The sequence below is a fragment of the Zingiber officinale genome, chromosome 6B (genome assembly GCF_018446385.1).
Source record: "Zingiber officinale cultivar Zhangliang chromosome 6B, Zo_v1.1, whole genome shotgun sequence".
NCBI lineage: Eukaryota > Viridiplantae > Streptophyta > Magnoliopsida > Zingiberales > Zingiberaceae > Zingiber > Zingiber officinale.
In genome coordinates this window covers 69,028,305-69,034,304 of record NC_055996.1, presented here as the reverse complement: position 1 = coordinate 69,034,304, position 6,000 = coordinate 69,028,305, and positions in this window count along the sequence as shown.

Genomic DNA, 6,000 nt, shown 5'->3' with positions numbered 1-6,000 from the left:
GACCAGGGTGGCTGGCTGAACCAGGGCGGTAAGTGGGGAAAGGAGAATGAAACCAGGTCAAGGTAAGGAATTGTGCCCCGACCGGGACCGGTTAAAGCCTGAACAAGAAGGTTGAAGTACACATTCATATAGCCATAGTTCCTACCGGTCTGGAAAGGCGCATAGACATTGTTGAGAGATTAACGAACCAAGGGAAGGTCAAAAACAGACAGTCATATCATAAAAGGGTTAAGCAGGCCTAGATAGTAACAAGTTTGAAAAATATAGGTAAACAATTGTTGGTTAGTCCTAGAAAAATCGTACCAGTTCCACTATACAAAAATTTTATACAAGTGTTGAACCTTTCCTAAATAACCTATTGTGTTCTTTAGAAGTTAAATTAGGAATCGCAAACGGAACTTAACATTATTGATTTCAAATGTAACTTATCTGTTCTTAATGGTTTAGACTTGGATCGCAAGCGGAACTTAACACTATTGATCCAAATACACCTATGTTATAAATTCAATTAAATATTAATTTCCAAAATTAGCTTCCAGGTTAAACATGGCGGGGCACAAGGCCTTCTTGGATATGGGAGCAACCACCACTTCCTAGACAAAGCCTTTTAAGGAAAGCTAATATTTAATTTCCTTATATAACTCTAGGTTTAACCAAAAAGAACAATCGAATCACAAATTTGAAAAACAAAGAAAAATACAAACACGAATTACTAATTCGAAAAACTAGATCTAATGCCTCTTGTGTTCGGAATTCTTACAAAGGAAAATAACTAGTATGATGCGGAAGAAAAATACTAGTTATACCTTCTCTTTGTATGCTAATGACCTCAAGATCTTCTGCCGTATTCCACGCCTTGCCTTGGACGTCGTGTGGGCGACGATCCTCCAAGATGAACACCACCCAAAAGAGCTTCTCCTCCTTGTAGTATTCGGCCACCACCACCACAAAAGAAAAGAGAGCAAAAGGAGAAGAGAGGGAGAGAAGGGTCAGCCACCAAGAGAGTCTCCACCAAGAGAATAAGAAATTGTTGTCTCATGAGGCCTCCTCACCCCTTCTTTTATATTACTTGCCCAAGGCAAATAAGGGAAGAATTTTTACAAAAATTAAAATCTTCCTCTAGTTTTATTTTCCCTTTTAAATTTTCCTTTTCTTTCCTCTTGATTGAATCAATCACCAAATATTAATTGGATGATGATTTAATTCTATTTATTTTGGCCGACTCCTTGCTTAGGCACCAAGCAAGGGTGGTCGGCCACATCATCAAGGGAAAGTAAAATATTTTTATAAAATTTTATAAAAGAAGAAATTCTCTTATAAAATTTTACATGCTCTCTTTCTTAAAGTGGATGTTAAAAAAGGAAAGTTTTAAAAATTAAAACCATGTTTTAAAATTTAAAACTTCTCTTCAAAAATTTCCTTTTTAAACATGAATAGAAAATTTTAATTTTAAAACTTCTCTTCCTTTTTTCTAAAACCATGAGGATGGTTAAAAAATGAAAATTTTAAAAACTTTTAAAACTCTCTATTAAACCATGTGGTCTAATTCAAATAAGGAAAGTTTTTAAATTAAAATCTCTCTTTTAAATCTTATAGTTTTCTACAAAGAGAAGATTTTAAAATTTAAAACACCCATCCTTTTTTGAATTATTGTGGCCAGCCCCCTCTTACTTGGGCACCAAGCAAGGGGCCGGCCCCTTAAGAAGATATGGTGGCCGACCATTGCTGGGTCACCAAGCAATGGGCCGACCTCCTTTCTTGGACACCAAGAAGGGCTTTTAATGAGTGGTTTATAAGGCACTAATGAGGCTACGACAGGGACCTAGAGGAGAAATTGGTTTTGGCCTTCCAATGAGCTTGAGTATCCCATGTTCACCCCGAACACACAACTCAAGTTCATCAACAATAACTCATTCCACTATAGAGTTATTGTTGCACTACCGCACCAATCCCAAATTACATTATGGGCTCATTCTTACCATGAGTGTGTTAGTTTCCCTGTGTTTAAGATAACGAATGTCCACTAATTAAGTAAGTTACTGACAACTCATTTAATTAATATCTAGCTCCAAGAGTAATACCACTCAACTTCATTGTCATGTCGGACTAAGTCCACCTGCAGGGTTTAACATGACAATCCTTATGAGCTCCTCTTGGGGACATTCTCAACCTAGATAACTAGGACACAGTTTCCTTCTATAATCAATAACACACACTATAAGTAATGTCATTTCCCAACTTATCGAGCTTATTGATTTATCGAGCTAAATCTCACCCTTTGATAAGACAAAGAAATAAATACTAAATATATGTGCTTGTTATTATATTAGGATTAAGAGCACACACTTCCATAATAACTAAGGTCTAGTTCTTTTATTAAGTCAGTATAAAAAGAACTTACCTAAAATGGTCCTACTCAATACACTTAGAGTGTACTAGTATAATTTATTAGTCAAGATAAACTAATACCTAATTACACTACGACTATACCAATGGTTTGTTCCTTTCCATCTTAGTCGTGAGCGACTGTTTATAATTTATAAAGAGCCGATAACATGATCTTCTGTGTGTGACACCACACACCATGTTATCTACTTTATAAATTAATTGAACAACTATATTTAACAAATAAATATAGACATTTGACCAATGTGATTCTTTTTATTTCAAAAATAAATGTTTACAAAAGCTAGACTTTTAGTATACATTCTAACAACAATATCGACAAAAAGTTTATAGCTTCAATTCTACATCAAGGTTCAGCATAAGTTGGGGGTGCTGGGAGGAGAAAGAGGTCGTCATCATCCTTAAAGGAAGGATAAGATCCTGCAGGAAGTTCACACATTAGGCGAGCAATGTCCAGGAAATCCTCCGAAGGTGCAGAGTGGAGCAAACCGTGCTCAACAGTTGACGAACTTCGTCGGTCGTTCCATAACATAGCATAAGGTTCATCAAACCTCCCATCTTCCTCAAGAAGAAAGGAGATGTGATGTAGGATATCCTGTACGCTCTAAGACGACCAGCCCACCTGCCTGTAATCCACTAGCTTTGCCCTGGTCTTCTCAGCATTGGCTCGGATCAAAGCCAAATCTTTTTGACCCTGGGAGGCATTCTCCTGGGCCCTCAGAAGATCGGATTGCAGTGATTTGATCATGGCTTGGCTAGCATCCCATTTACTTTGAATAGCTTTCTCCCGGTCGGCGTTGGAAGTTAGCTGAGTCTGGGCATCCTCTAAGTCTTTCTGAAGAGCCTCCTGAGTTTCCTGCAAAATCTTCAATTTGGAGGATAGGGTGGTCAGCTTTGCATCTTTCTCATCTAGTTCAGCCATGATCGAACGACGACGCTCCCCCTCAGAAGCCAACTTGGACTCGCTGGTCTTCAGGGTTGCCTCTAAGGTCTTTATTTTGTCAAAAGCTGCATGGGCGATGCTTCAGGCAAACTCAGCAGATTCTCCAATGGACCGAAGATATCCGGCCAGGTCCCCGGGTGTCAAGTTGAGCGGATCGCAAGGTGTAAGCGGTAGTTCCAATTCTTGAAGGCGAGCTTTCAACACCTCGTGCTCCCGCTGTAAATTGGTGGCATATTGGATCACACTCAAACTTGTAGAGCAGGCTTACAGAAAACACAAAAGGAAGGATTACAAGTGGTTTCAGAGGAGGAGCCCGGATAAAGGAAAACTCACAAAAATTATCTAGCAAGAGGCTTGGTCCAGTCCTTCCATTGGCAGATTGTTCCAAAATCGCCGATTGCCGGATCGCCAGGACTTGGCTAAATTACCATGTAACTGAACCAGGCCAACGGAAGGAGGGGTACCTTCCACAGCTACTGCATCGGGCCCGGTGGAGGAGGGCAGGTGCCAGGAAGTAGTGAAGGCATACTTCTTGGGAATTTTCTCCCTGGTTCGAGCGGCAGAGGCCGAAACGACCACCAGAAATGAAGCGGAGGGAGTCGCAGAGCTCCCGGGTTGGTCCCCTGTGGGAGGAGAGGGCTGCTCGGGGGGCATCTTCTCGTGGGGCAAGGCCCGGGCGGGAGTAGGGACAGGTATTCCTTGCGACAGGGCAGAAATATCAGGTCCGAGAGTAGTTTCCCGGTCAGGAGTGGCGGTCTTAGCCTTGGAAGATGGGGAAACTGATGATGAAATCCGGCCGGTAGGAGGAGGCAGGGGAGATGCCTGGACTGCGGGAGTGACCCTTTTCCTTTTACGTTGGAGACGCAGTCGTTTAGCTGGGGGAGGAGAAGGGGCTCATTCTTCCTCGGTCTATTCTGGTATGGCGAGGTCCTCTAGAAGGGAAGCCTCTAGAGGAAGTGAAAGGGAAGTCCCAGCCAGGGCTGGTGCAGGGGGGTCAGGGACAGTCCGCGAGGAAGCTGCCAGGTTCTGTTTAAGCTCCGCACTCAGGGTTTTCAAAACTGTGAGGGACTGTTGATTTATATTTGAAGAATAGGCCCGGAGCATATCAGCCTCTGCAAAGTGGAAGAGAAATACCTCAGTTAGCGAAGAGTAGTAAGAAGGAAAGCAGGGTCTTACCTAGCTGAGCCCCTATCTCTGCATAAACTAGGCTGAGCCCGAAAGAGTAGAAAAAGCCTTCCAATAGTATTATGGACAAGCGAACGCTCACGCCCTCGAGTTTTTCTCAAGCGGCGTGGCAAGAGGGTTGATGTTGGTGAACAGGAAGGTTAGTAGGGAGATCAGAGCGCCATTGGGTTGGCCCGATCAGGGGGTCAGGTAATCTGATGAAGAAGAAATGGGACTTCCAACCTTTGTTGGAAGAGGGCATGTCGGAGAAGAATTTAGAACCGGGTTTGGATTGCACCATGAATACCCCCGGTTCAGATCGTTTGAAGGTATAGAAATGATGAAATAGTTGGATAGTCAAGGGAATTTGGTATACGCGACAGAATGAGGGTGCCACATACATCCCTGAAGAAATTGGGAGCGAATTGAGAGGGGCAGATACCAAAGTATTGACTCAGTGAAGAGATGAATGGATGGCGGGGAAAATGAAGGCCTCCTAGGAGTTGGTCCTTAAAAACAGTCATGAAGCCTTCGGGAGGAGATGAAGGATGTTCGTTGGGCATGGGGAGTCGAAGTTCGTAGTCTTTGCTAAGTTCCATGTTAGACTGTATCATGGACAGGTCATAGTTGTCCAGGTTAGAAATGTAATAAGAATATCAGAAAGATGCCTTACCGTCCGCCATTATCAAAATGAGGAAGATCGAAGTAGGAAAGCAGACAAAAGTAGGAAGAGCACCGGGCGTTGGTGGTAGAGAAGAGGAATAATTACAGTAAAAAGGATAGCAGAAAGCGAGGAGGCGGAGGTAGTCAAAGCGTTGAGATGACAACGGAGGATGACCTTTAGGGCTTATAAAGCAGACTTTCATGGGAAATATCGAAAGAAGAACCGAGTATCTCTTTGGGTAAAGCACCCAAGCACCATCCGATCAAAGAACAACAGGTGCTTATGGGAAATCATGTACAAAAAAGAGTCAAGCAGGCGGCGTCATACAGCATAAGCAGTAAAGGCGTGGGACAGGTGTCGTTACCCTAGGAAGCGTATTAATGATGGATGTGATAAGGAAATCATGAAAGGGGGTATGCGTACGGAAGCTTCTACCACATAATCTTCTCGGGAAATGGTGATGAAAATGGCGGAAGACAAATTCAAAATGTTGCAAGGATGCTCTCCGTCATTTTCTCCAAGGCTGAGTAAGGTTTAAATATTTTTTATATTCATTCTCATCTGATATTATGCATTTCTCGAATGCAGACGGGATTGGGGTATTGCTTGTAAATAATTCCTGGTCGGGAGCTCATCCCCTAGGTTGGTGGCAAAACCCTTCCCCGAGCGGGCACGCCCAACGACCTTCCCAGTCGGCTGTTCTAGACTCTCGCCCCAGTGCGAGTTATAAGTGAGCACGGCTCTCAGGCCCAACAACCTTCCCGGTCGGCTGTTCCAGACTCTCGCCCCAGTGTGAGTTATAAGTGAGCACGACTCTCACGTC